Raw genomic sequence first — 11,638 nt, forward strand, 5'->3', positions numbered from 1 at the left:
TGTAGTACCTGATTGGGTTGAAAGCACTAAAGAAAAAATGGTCCTGAATTCTAGACCAGTTTTTCATTGCATTTCTGTGGGGGAAAAAAATACCTTTTAAATCCTTTTAAATCTTCTTTTAAAAATACCTGATATCTCCAAGTTTCTCATGAGAATCTAATATGATACAGCAAGCTTTTTTGGGTTAATGAGTAAATCTTTTCTTACCTGCATGGCTTCAGCCTGCTGTAAACAGGCTTGGACCACTGTTGTCAGTCCAACCAGGTTTTCCTCTGGGAGAGCACGGGCTTACCACTGCAGGCTCACCTCCACCGCTCTACGCCACTGCAGCTCCTGAGACAAACACCAGCAATACAGATAATACATCAAATGTTCATATTGTTCTCACAGAAAGAAATATTATTACCTTATCTTGCAGTTTTGGGAGGACATTCAGTTGCAAAATGCTTGTTTTTGTCTTCTCATGATCCTGCAAAACAATGAACCGTATGGCTAATAAGAAAATGTCAGACATGTCTACATAATTAAAACTGATGTGTATAATATTTCAGATATTAAAATACTTTCTCCTGCCCTAGTTTCAACTAGTTATTTTTTATACTCATTATATAGACATTCAGGACCGGTTTTGTTCCATATATGCAGCATCTGTTTGTAGGTTACGGTTTGTGTGCTGATGAGTTCAGACTCACCAGACTGAAGCAGTTCCACAGGTTCTGGATGTGAGACGGGTTCTGGTGGAGGACCAGGATCAGGGTCCACTCTATCAGATACTTGACAGATGCTTGGTTACTGCAGAACCCTGCCTCACACACGTGACTCAACACACACTCCTGTGACAGATAATATCAGAATAGACTGCTGAACTCGAAATTGTGTACATAGAAAAGTGCATTTGAGGGACAAAATGTATTATTATTGCTTCTATTTAAATAAATATTACAATTACTTAATCTATTCAAATTATTTAATCTATTTCAATAAATTAAATAATTAAATTATTAATTAAATTCAATAAATGCAACATATTACATTTTACCAACAATGACATTTTAACAAACAATATTTATCTTTTTAAGAGCCATAAAGCTCAAAACATCACTGTTGGTGAGAACTTGCTATATATATATCTTTTATATATATATATATATATATATATATATATATATATATATATATATATATATATATATATATATATATATATTTTTTGTGGTTGAGCAGCTTTATAGGGCTTTTTGCCTCCTGGATGTGCATACGTTTTGTTGATGTTTTGTTGAACAGGCAATATTTTTGCTGTATCATGTAGCAAGATTTTATTTTATTTTGTATTTAATTTGTATATCTAACGTTCTATCACAACTAGTAAAAACATGAATCATTTAACATTTACAAGTAAAAACATTTTAGCAGCACAAATATAACAACCACTATAAAAGTCATATTAGATTATATTAGATCATATTAAATTTTGATTTAATTATTATTATGAATTATTTATTAATAATAATAATTATTATTATTATTTGCCTTTCATTGCATGTCTTACAATATAGGCCTGTTACACATCCAACAGATTCAAATCGAAACAAGTTAATAAAACTACCTCTATAAAATAGTCATATTAGATTAATTTTTATTTATTATTTATTAATAATAATAATAATTACAATGTTGGCCTGTTACACAGATTCAAATCAGCAATATTAAGTAGTATCGAGTTAATATAACTACCCCTATAAAATAGTCAGATTAATGTTTATTTATTTAATAAATGTTAATTATTTATTCATAATAATTATTATTTGCCTTTCATTGCACTTTTTACAATGCAGGCCTGTTACACATCCAACAGATTCAAATCAGTACCATTCAATGGAAACAAGTTAATATAACTACCTCTTTGCAGGGATGTAATCACATAGTGTTTATTTAAAAGCATAATTCAGAAGCAACACAGTCATCTGACAATATCAGAATTTGAACTGACCAAAAACCCTGAAATCAGAGCATCTCTAGTACAAAGTGGATTAACATGCATGCGTGTGTTGGTGTAGAGATCTAACCGGTCTGAGTTTATGCAGTAGCAGCAGCAGCGTCTGCCACACGCGGTTCTTCACTCTGTGCTGGATGGAGTTGCTATAGTAACGCACTTTGGATTTCGAAATCTCGGCATCCCCAGGCAAGGAAAAGAGGCAAAGGAGGGAACTTTAATCAAAAACACATGCAAAAACCATGAGATGGGACATTCAAAACAAAATCAAACACACGCTCATTGTTTTCAGGAAGTGCTTTCATTAAGAATTAAACACCCAATTTCCAGTAAGAGCTGTGGTTAAGAATTGAACACAAACCTTCCTCAGTAGTCGTTGCACGAGCTCTTCCATCAGACGCTGGTGGAGCTGATTAGATGGATTCAAGTGGCAGAGGAAAGCCAGAACACACACACTCGAGGAAACTGATCATCCCTGTTATCACTAGAAACAAGATTCAGAATAATAAATGTATTTGAACATACTATGAGGAAAACATATTCTGATTCAAGTAGTTTTGTAGCACAAAAATGGTCCATTTGCAAAAGTCCACAATGCTTAGTCAATAGCTATGTTTCCATGCACCTATTTTATATGCATTTTGGGATATCGCATAAAAAAAAAGGCTGGATGGAAACGCCAAGATGTGCATAAATTCTAAAAATGTGCATAAAAAGCAAAAACGTATGCGCTCAACTAAGTAGTATACATTTCTTATCCAGTAAGAAAACATGCACATAAACTATGATGGAAACACTTTTACCGAAAAAATTCCTTAAATGCGCATCAAAAAAGACATGTGACTTTGCCATGGGACAGCATAAAACTGGACCAACCAATGGACCGATCTCATTGCACAGCATCTGAAATGCTAGTTTTGTCATTCTAAGATGCTTGAGCAAAGTCTCGTCAAAGTACTTTGTTATAATCAACGGTTACACTTTACTTGAAGGGGTGTGCATAAGACTGACATGACACCTTCATAATCATAACATGACACATGTCATGAATATGAAGGTTTTTTTATGCATGTTTATGACAACTGTCATTAAGTGTCATTCGCTCAGTTATGTAATTTTTAATGCAAAGATGACATTGTTTGAGATGTCTTTGTTATGGGCTATGGTTAGGGGTAAGGGTAGGGGTAGGGTTAGCTTAGGGTTAGGTCAAATAATGTCAGACAGTGAATGGTAAATTAAAACCAAATTTTTTTAGTATTGTGAGGGTTGAAGGGCACTCTATGGTGATGTTGACCCATTTATATTTTAATCGATTTTTCTTAACATAACTATTATTATTAATAACGTATTAAGAACAAAAATATTAAGTACCTAAATACATTTATTATTTTACTAGTTTGTATACAAAAATACTTTTTAGCATCTGTTTTTTTATGTGCACACTCACCTTTGGTCTCTTCTGAACACTGGGCCATACACACAGGCCTCGGTCAGAATGTCGAGGTGTAAGAGAGCTGTACTGAACACAGCGTCTGACAAGTCTCGCAGCAATGCTGGATCAGAACATTAAACACTCCTGATCAGACCTGAGCCAATTCCATGATCTCACTCACAATCTGCCCAAAAACCAGAAAGCTTTTAATATATACACTAAGCTATATGTTTTTTGATCACAAATGGCGCAAGTGGTCTTTCAGGCTTTTCCCTGACCTGTTGTATGCAGGCTGTGATTCTTGGGTTCTGTTCCTCCGTGAGCTGCAGAAGGCCCTGGTGAAAAGCTAAGTGCACGAATCCCTGCAGTGTGGACCAGAAGTCATGAGGGTTTGTGCTCAGAGCCTGAACCACCTTCCCATGATGCACATATGGCCTCAATGCACAGAGATTCATCACTCTGCACCACCTGGTGGAGAAAATAGACCCAACAACACAAAAACACAAGTTCACATCACACAACACACAAAGTCCACAAAAAAGTGACAAAAAATAAATGTATTTATTTATTAATTTACTATTTAAAAATAAAATAAATAAATTACAGTTAGATCAAAAAACAAAACAAAAAAAAACAATTTTTAAACTTCAAATGTTCCTGAAATTCCAGACTTTTTTTATGTTACTTATAATTGTTCAGCACAACAATTTTTTACTAACATTATCAATTGACTTCAAGCAAAACAACATCTAGCCCTAATGGTAGAACCGGTATTTTTTATTCCTTTAAATCTGAAATGTTAATGCAACAAAGCTGATAAACTGAAAAGATAATTGCAGCCCACCTGTGGTGAGACCGACGCCATGAAATCCAGCACCGGCAGAACAAGATGACCAGGCAGTAACGCCAGAGCATCCACAGCAGCCCTCAGGACCTCAGGAGCCCGAAGGGTCCCAGCAGACTTCTGCAGGAAACTCAGACATGTCCACTGATCTCGAATACACTGGGCCACAATTCGCCGCCAGTCCACTGAATCACTGGAATAAACACACATAACTCATAAATGAATATGTGATAATGCTTCACAGGAAAAATTATTTTGAACAAATATATAGATTTTTAATTCCAAGACCTAGAGCAACCAATTGTTTTTTTAAGAGCTTGAACAGACCTGACTGTCACAGTTGTGGGCTTCAGTGGTTGAGATGCTGAGATGATGAAGGTGATGAAGGGTAGAAGTAGTCGTCAGCGAGTGAAGTGATCTCGTGGCTTCAGAGTGGGAGTTCAGGACACCCCAATCAGCCATGTCACACAACAGCGCAAGTGTGGCCATACAGACCACTCTCTGAACCTGCCCTGACACAGATGGATTCCAGAAAAACACAGTTTAGATCTCATTTCATCAGAAATTTCCATCCACTTACAAAATGTTTTACAAATGTGCTTGGGAATAATCTACAGTCATCTAACATCCTAGGGTTTTTAGTTTTTTGAACAAGGGTGTCATGCTGCTTTACAGTAACTTACAACTCACCAAATAGTTTTTGAAATACTTAAATCTGAAATACTTACATTTTTTAAATATTTGACTTAAAAGTGGAGGGAAATAGAGCATATACATATCTAAAATAAAAATGCACAAGTTTGGGTTGGTAAGACTTTTACAAAAGGGCTCACCAAAAAATACAGTAAAAACAGTAACATTATTAACAGTGACATTGTAATATTATTACAACTTAAAACAACTACTTTCTATTTTAATACATTTTGAAATGTATTAAAATATAAAATGTATTTTTGTGTTGTCAGCATCATTATTCCAGTCATTATACTGTCACATGATCCTTCCGAAATCATTCTAATATGCTGATCAAGAAACATTTCTTATTTTTATAAATTCTTTAATAAATAGAAATTTCAAAAGAGTAGCATGTATTTGAAATAGAAATATGTGACCCTGGACCACAAAACAAGTCATAAGGGTCCATTTTTCGAAATTGAGATTTATACATCATCTGAAAACTGAATAAATAAACTTTCCATTGATGTATGGGTTGTATAGGTCAATATTTGGCTGAGATACAATTATTTGAAAATCTGGAATCTGAGGGAGCAAAAAAATCTAAATATTGAGAAAATCGCCTTTAAAGTTGTCCAAATGAAGTTCTTAGCAATGCATATTACTAATCAAAAATTACGTTTTGATATATTTACGGTATGAAATTTACAAAATATCTTAATGGAATATGATCTTTACTTAATATCCTAATTGACCACTATTGCTACAAATATACCCGTGCTACTTATGACTGGTTTTGTGGTCCAGGGTCACATATTATGTATTATAATTATCTTAAATATCACTTTTGATCAAAGCCTCCTTGTTCAAAAGTACACATTTCTTAAAAAAAAAAAATCTTACTGACCCCAAACTTCTGAAAAGTAGTGTATGTGTGGTAATTATATTAAACATGCAATTATGATGAACAGAGTTTGAAGAATCAAGCCTATGTTGAGTGCTGCACCTGTTCAGAGGGTTCATTGAGGATCCTCAGGCAGTTTGTGGTAACTTTTGGGATGTAGTTTTGCTGCAGATTTGATCCGTACCACGACACAGTGGAATAAGTGAGGACCAGTTCCCTTAATACTGAGCGATAAAGATCAGACCTCTCCACATCACATAACTAGAGAAAGAGAGAGAGAGAAGACAGATACAGAGTGTAAAAATCCCCCAGAAATCCAGCTAAACCAAATGGTAGCTGGTTTTACATGGTTTCAGGTGGTTCAAGATGGTTATCGTAAGCAGCTAGTCTAAATGGTCGATGGACCCAGGTTGGTCAGCAGATTAGTGCTGGTACACCAACTTGGATCAGCAATAATCCAGTTTTGACCACCCAGACCTAGTTTTTCTGGCAGGATTATTATATGTTATGCATAAAAACACTCACCTCCGTCAGTTCCCCGCTCAACTTTCTCAGGAGAAACTCCTGCACTGATTCCACCACCGACAGCATGTGAGACTTCAACACGACAGCCATGACATCCTCTACAAACACACCAGATTCAAGGCTTCGGCATGTTTAAACACGGCATGTTTGTCTTATACTCTCTCTAACACAACACACAGCATTCTCCTTCTCTGTATCCGAGCATCTGCGATGAAGCTGCAGCAGGCGTAACAGTAACTGCAGGCTCTTGTCTGTCTTGTGCAGCACCAGATAGATGTTAGCGCTGAGTCTCCGTAAGACGTCCAGAAGGGGCTGGAGAAACAGTTCTAGACCAGGTTCCTCACTCCTGGTCTGCTGAAGGTCGGCTGTCAGCAGTACAGCTCATGCCAGCAGCTCGGCCTCACCTGGATCAGGTAGACTTCCAGTCTGATCTGCCAGAAAAAAAATTAATCATCTAAATAAAACTGTGAGATGTGCATAAAGCTTGGTGGAAAATGTTTGGCCCAATGTTATATAAATTGGGTAGATGATATTGACCTTAAAATTCCAAGAAGAAATGTAGCATAATGAACAAATATATCCGAACTGGGGTCATTTTGGTTGTTGTTTGACAGTTATGTTGTTCCAGGATTAAAACATAAAGGATGTTAATGTAGAAACATGTCCAGTATTGCTAAACTGTTGTTCTGTATTTCACCTGAGCTGGCTGGAACTGTGAGAAAGGTCTTCAGACACTGCTGGACGTAGCTGAATATAGAAGCTGTTTGATGTTTCAGAGTGAATCTCCTCAGAGGAGCCCGAATCGCCGTCGGTCAGACGAAAACAGCCTTCGTTAGCCTGGAGCCAATTACACAGCTATGATGGGAGCAAAGTTTAACATGTAGTGAATGTTAGTTGTGTGATCAAATACTTTGCAAATTGAGCAGGCTTATGAATTCTGATTTAGTTAATAGACTTTCAGTTTACCTCTTTCCAAAGTGCTGTGCCCCGACATAGAGACTCATCAGCTCGAAAATGTACAAGAAAACCAAATATCTCATCTAGAGACACCGCTGACTGCCAAAAATAAGAAAATCAGTTAGAAATCCATTCTGTCTGATCATTAAATTAACCATCGTGACCATATATAATAATACAATCGGAATAAACAGAATGTGAACTGTAAAATCTTTAATTCCACAAGATCTTTTTTTTTTTTTAAATACATGTAGCACTGAAACACTTAAAATCTTATTTGTGATTGTGCATATTCAAACTTGACATCAAAATTTCATCTTACATTTTGGCCACATAAATAACAATATTTGTAGCAAATTTGACCAGTTTGGACCGAAATAAAAATAAAACTGAGGTGTTTTTTCTTTCCTGGGTGTGAGCTCATTTTCTCACTAATATGACATAGTGAGGCATAAAAGCTTGATGCATCAAATATGATACAAAACAAAAACCATATGCAACATAAGTAATTTTTTTTGTGGCTATTGTTAAAAATATACCCGTGTGACTTAAGACGACTTAAAAGATTTTGTGGTCCAGGGTCACATATATACATACAGGTGCATCTCAATAAATTAGAATGTCGTGGAAAAGTTCATTTATTTCAGTAATTCAACTCAAATCGTGAAACTCGTGTATTAAATAAATTCAATGCACACAGACTGAAGTAGTTTAAGTCTTTGGTTCTTTTAATTGTGATGATTTTGGCTCACATTTAACAAAAACCCACCAATTCACTATCTCAACAAATTAGAATACTTCATAACACCAATAAAAAAAAAACAAAGACATGCGCAGATTATGTGAATTACGAACACATTCATTATTGCAACAAATAACATATGCACTTTCACCAAGTGACTGATTGTTACAGATGTCAGTTTTATAAAATAGATCAGTTTGCATTACAGGATGTATGGTAAACAGCACTTAAGGAACTCAAATGTATGCTGGACACTTATTGGCTGCTTTTCTTTCACTATTTGATTCAACTAATATAAAATAAATTATATTTATTTGTTTTTTTGTATTTAGTAATGATAACGCAAAACAAAATTATGTAAAAGACTGTATGCTTTATTATATATAAATGAGTAGCATCTCTTCTTTACTTTGCACTTAACACTCACTACATTTCATGAGCTGCAGCAACACTGAACCTGATCACAACAACAAAAACAACAGTATGAATTCTGCTGTGAAATTGCACATTTCAGACCAGCCTAAAATATCCTGGAGTCTTGTTTATTGTTTTATTGAATAGCCTAAAACCCAGAGACCAAAACATGTCCACAAACATAAACTGGTTCTTTTTACCTCTGTTCTCTTCATGGCAAACTGTTGAAGAAATTCCCCATAAACATTTGGAGTTTTATTCCAAGCTCTGGACAATCTCTGATGTTCTGCTGTGGCGCTCTGGGAAACAAACATTTTAAGATTGACACCAAACAAACTGTATTATGTAATATGTAATAAAACCTTACCTAGAATGAAAATGAACTCCTGACAATAATTACCTGTGATAGAGAGAGCTCTCTGCAAGAACATCCATGAGAGGACCGATTACAAACTGACAACCAGAAGAACATTCATTATCAATAAGTGTATTTGCAAACTATTTTACTTTCATAATGTGACATATTTCTGGGATAAACAGAATTTTTAGATCCAGTATCTTATAAAGCATAACATGGATGGATACCTGTGAGAATGCCAAAGCAAACACAGGACGATGCAGTGCTTTCAGTTCTAACAGGTGATTGACTCCTTCCTTCATTACTGCCTTGTTTTCACTGTGAAACATGCGCTGATACACACACAGCAGCCAGGATGAAGAAAACAGCTCACCTGATTATGGAGAGAGTTGGAGAACCAGATCAAGCAAAGATACAAGACCAGTTATCAGTAAACTGAAATTATGCCATGTGCTGCCACAAACCTTGGATGTCAATCGCTGTTGTCTCAACAGGTCGAATCACGTGTATCTTAAAAAAAAAATAGATAAACAATATAAGACACAATAACGCAAAATGCAGTTCACAAATATTTATTTCCATAAGGAAAATATTCAGATTGTTGGTCAATCAGTATGGTTTTTTTTAACGTTCATAACGTTAAAAAGTAATTTATCCCTGTAAAGCCTGACATATGAAATAAGTCATTTTTTTTATGGAACAATTTATATAACCTTTAGACAAACTATTCAAGAAAATCTCTCAAAAAAAAGGGATGTTTATATCATATCTGAGTATCATATATGGCTTTTATGGCTCACATAGTATGATATAGGAGAATATGGAGCTCATATTTGAGGAAAAAAACACCTCAATTATATTTAGAAGCCCAAACTGAGGAAAATATACAATTTGGTGCAGCTGCTGATATTGGCCAAATAATAAGTATTATATAATATTATTATAATAATAAAATTTTGTAAATCAATGAGATCTTTATAACAGTTTAGCAGACAACTTTTCATTCATTCATATAAATATCAGTTGTCAGTGCATAGTATGGTAGTTTGCAATTCTGAACATAGCCAGTGGGGTTTTGTGAATCTGAAACAAAACATTCTTACCTGGTTTTCTTCTAGAGTCTCTAATACTAGAGCATAATCTTCCCAGAATTCCCTCAGTAACTGCTTTTTTTCGGGAGTCTATCTGAATAGGATTTCATCTGCAGAGATCCAAGAGATGTTTATGATTTCTTACGCTGTTCACACACACATCCTACACACTGTGGGAGATACTGAACATTGTCTTACCCGTGTCAGGTTCCTCACTGGTGAACACATCTTCTTTCTTGATTTCCGCCAGGGCAACACACCTGGTGAGCAGGTAAAGCGCCCATTTGCGGGTCACACACCGTCCTTGTGGGTCAATCCAGCCTGAATTGCCTTAAGAAAACTTTGAGATCTTCTAGGATCCGGTCGGGTCTGAGAGGTTTCCGATGAGTAGAGAGAGCAGTGAGACACAACAGAACCCAAGCTTATACTGATTCTGTCTGATGCCATGAAAGTGAAAAGTGAAAGTGACGTGACATGTGGCCAAGTATGGTGACCCATACTTGGAATTAGTGCTCTGCATTTAACCCATCCAAAGTGCACACACACAGCAGTGAACACACACCCGGAGCAGTGGGCAGCCATTTATGCTGCGGCGCCTTGCTCAAGGGCACCTCAGTCGTGGTATTGAAGGTGGGAGAGAGCGCTGTACATTCACTCCCCCCCACCTACAATCCCTGCCGGTACGAGACTCGAACCCACAACTTTCTGGGTTACGAGTACGACTCTCTAACCATTAGGCCACGACTTCCCCAGCATGACAGTAAATCATCCCATATCTGATGTATCTCTGGTTCAGTGTCTTTATTGCAGGACTTGAGTATGGTGAACCAGATCCGGACTATGATTTTTGAGATTATGGAGTCAGAGATCTTTAGCACAGCAAAGGGTGCAGGACAAGGTCCTGGAGATGCTGGATATTCATGGTTGCCATCATCTCTCGTCATCAGCACAGGCAGAAGAACATGACTTATCTTCTCAGGTGCATCATGGGTCTGACAGGTACTGACACACACTGCAAAGAGTCCACAGACAGCACTGAGCAGATCTTTACCTCCATCATCTGCACTGGAGATCGTTTGCATTATTGGCATGCATTGATTCCATATCACTGACTGCACTTTACAAATAAAGCCCTCCTGTTGTGATTTATTGGAAAGCTTTCAGAGCTTCGATCTTCTCTATGTCGGGGCATGTTGTGCTTGACCAGCACAAACTATTGAACAAATCCTCGGGTTCAGGATGGTGGGACAAAAGGGTGTGTATCAAAAAAATAGACATTTTCTTACTAGCCCTTTTAAGTTAAAAACATCCACAGCTTTAAAATAGCTAAAACCCGGTTCGATGCTTTTGCCTGCTCCACACACACGTGTGAACCGGCGTGTCCAGTGTTGCCAACTAATTTTCAGAGGAAGTTGCTAAAGGAAGGTTGATTTGTTGCTAAAAGTTGCTAAATGGCGTTGTGATGTCATTGCGTGATGACGTCATTATGCAATCATGACGCAAAATTGTCACTACATCGAATCTCAGCAAAAAAAATAAAACCTATATATATATATATATGTTAATTTATATTTGTTTGTAAAATAATATAAATGCTTAATATAATATTAAAATATAAATAACTATTTTTAAATACAACATTGAATTATTCAGTACTTACCCTACACATTTTTGTACGATTACAATTTAAATGTATTATTATT

General features: G+C 36.2%; 1 pseudogene; it reads right to left on the reverse strand.

Annotated features, from left to right (window-relative positions):
• LOC107601028 (probable methyltransferase TARBP1) overlaps positions 1-11,017 on the reverse strand; it is an 18,390-nt pseudogene extending 7,373 nt beyond the window's left edge.
• Between the last annotated feature and the right edge of the window lie 621 nt (positions 11,018-11,638).

This window comes from Sinocyclocheilus grahami, unplaced genomic scaffold (assembly GCF_001515645.1).
Source record: "Sinocyclocheilus grahami isolate Dianchi unplaced genomic scaffold, SAMN03320097.WGS_v1.1 scaffold297.1, whole genome shotgun sequence".
Taxonomy (NCBI): domain Eukaryota; kingdom Metazoa; phylum Chordata; class Actinopteri; order Cypriniformes; family Cyprinidae; genus Sinocyclocheilus; species Sinocyclocheilus grahami.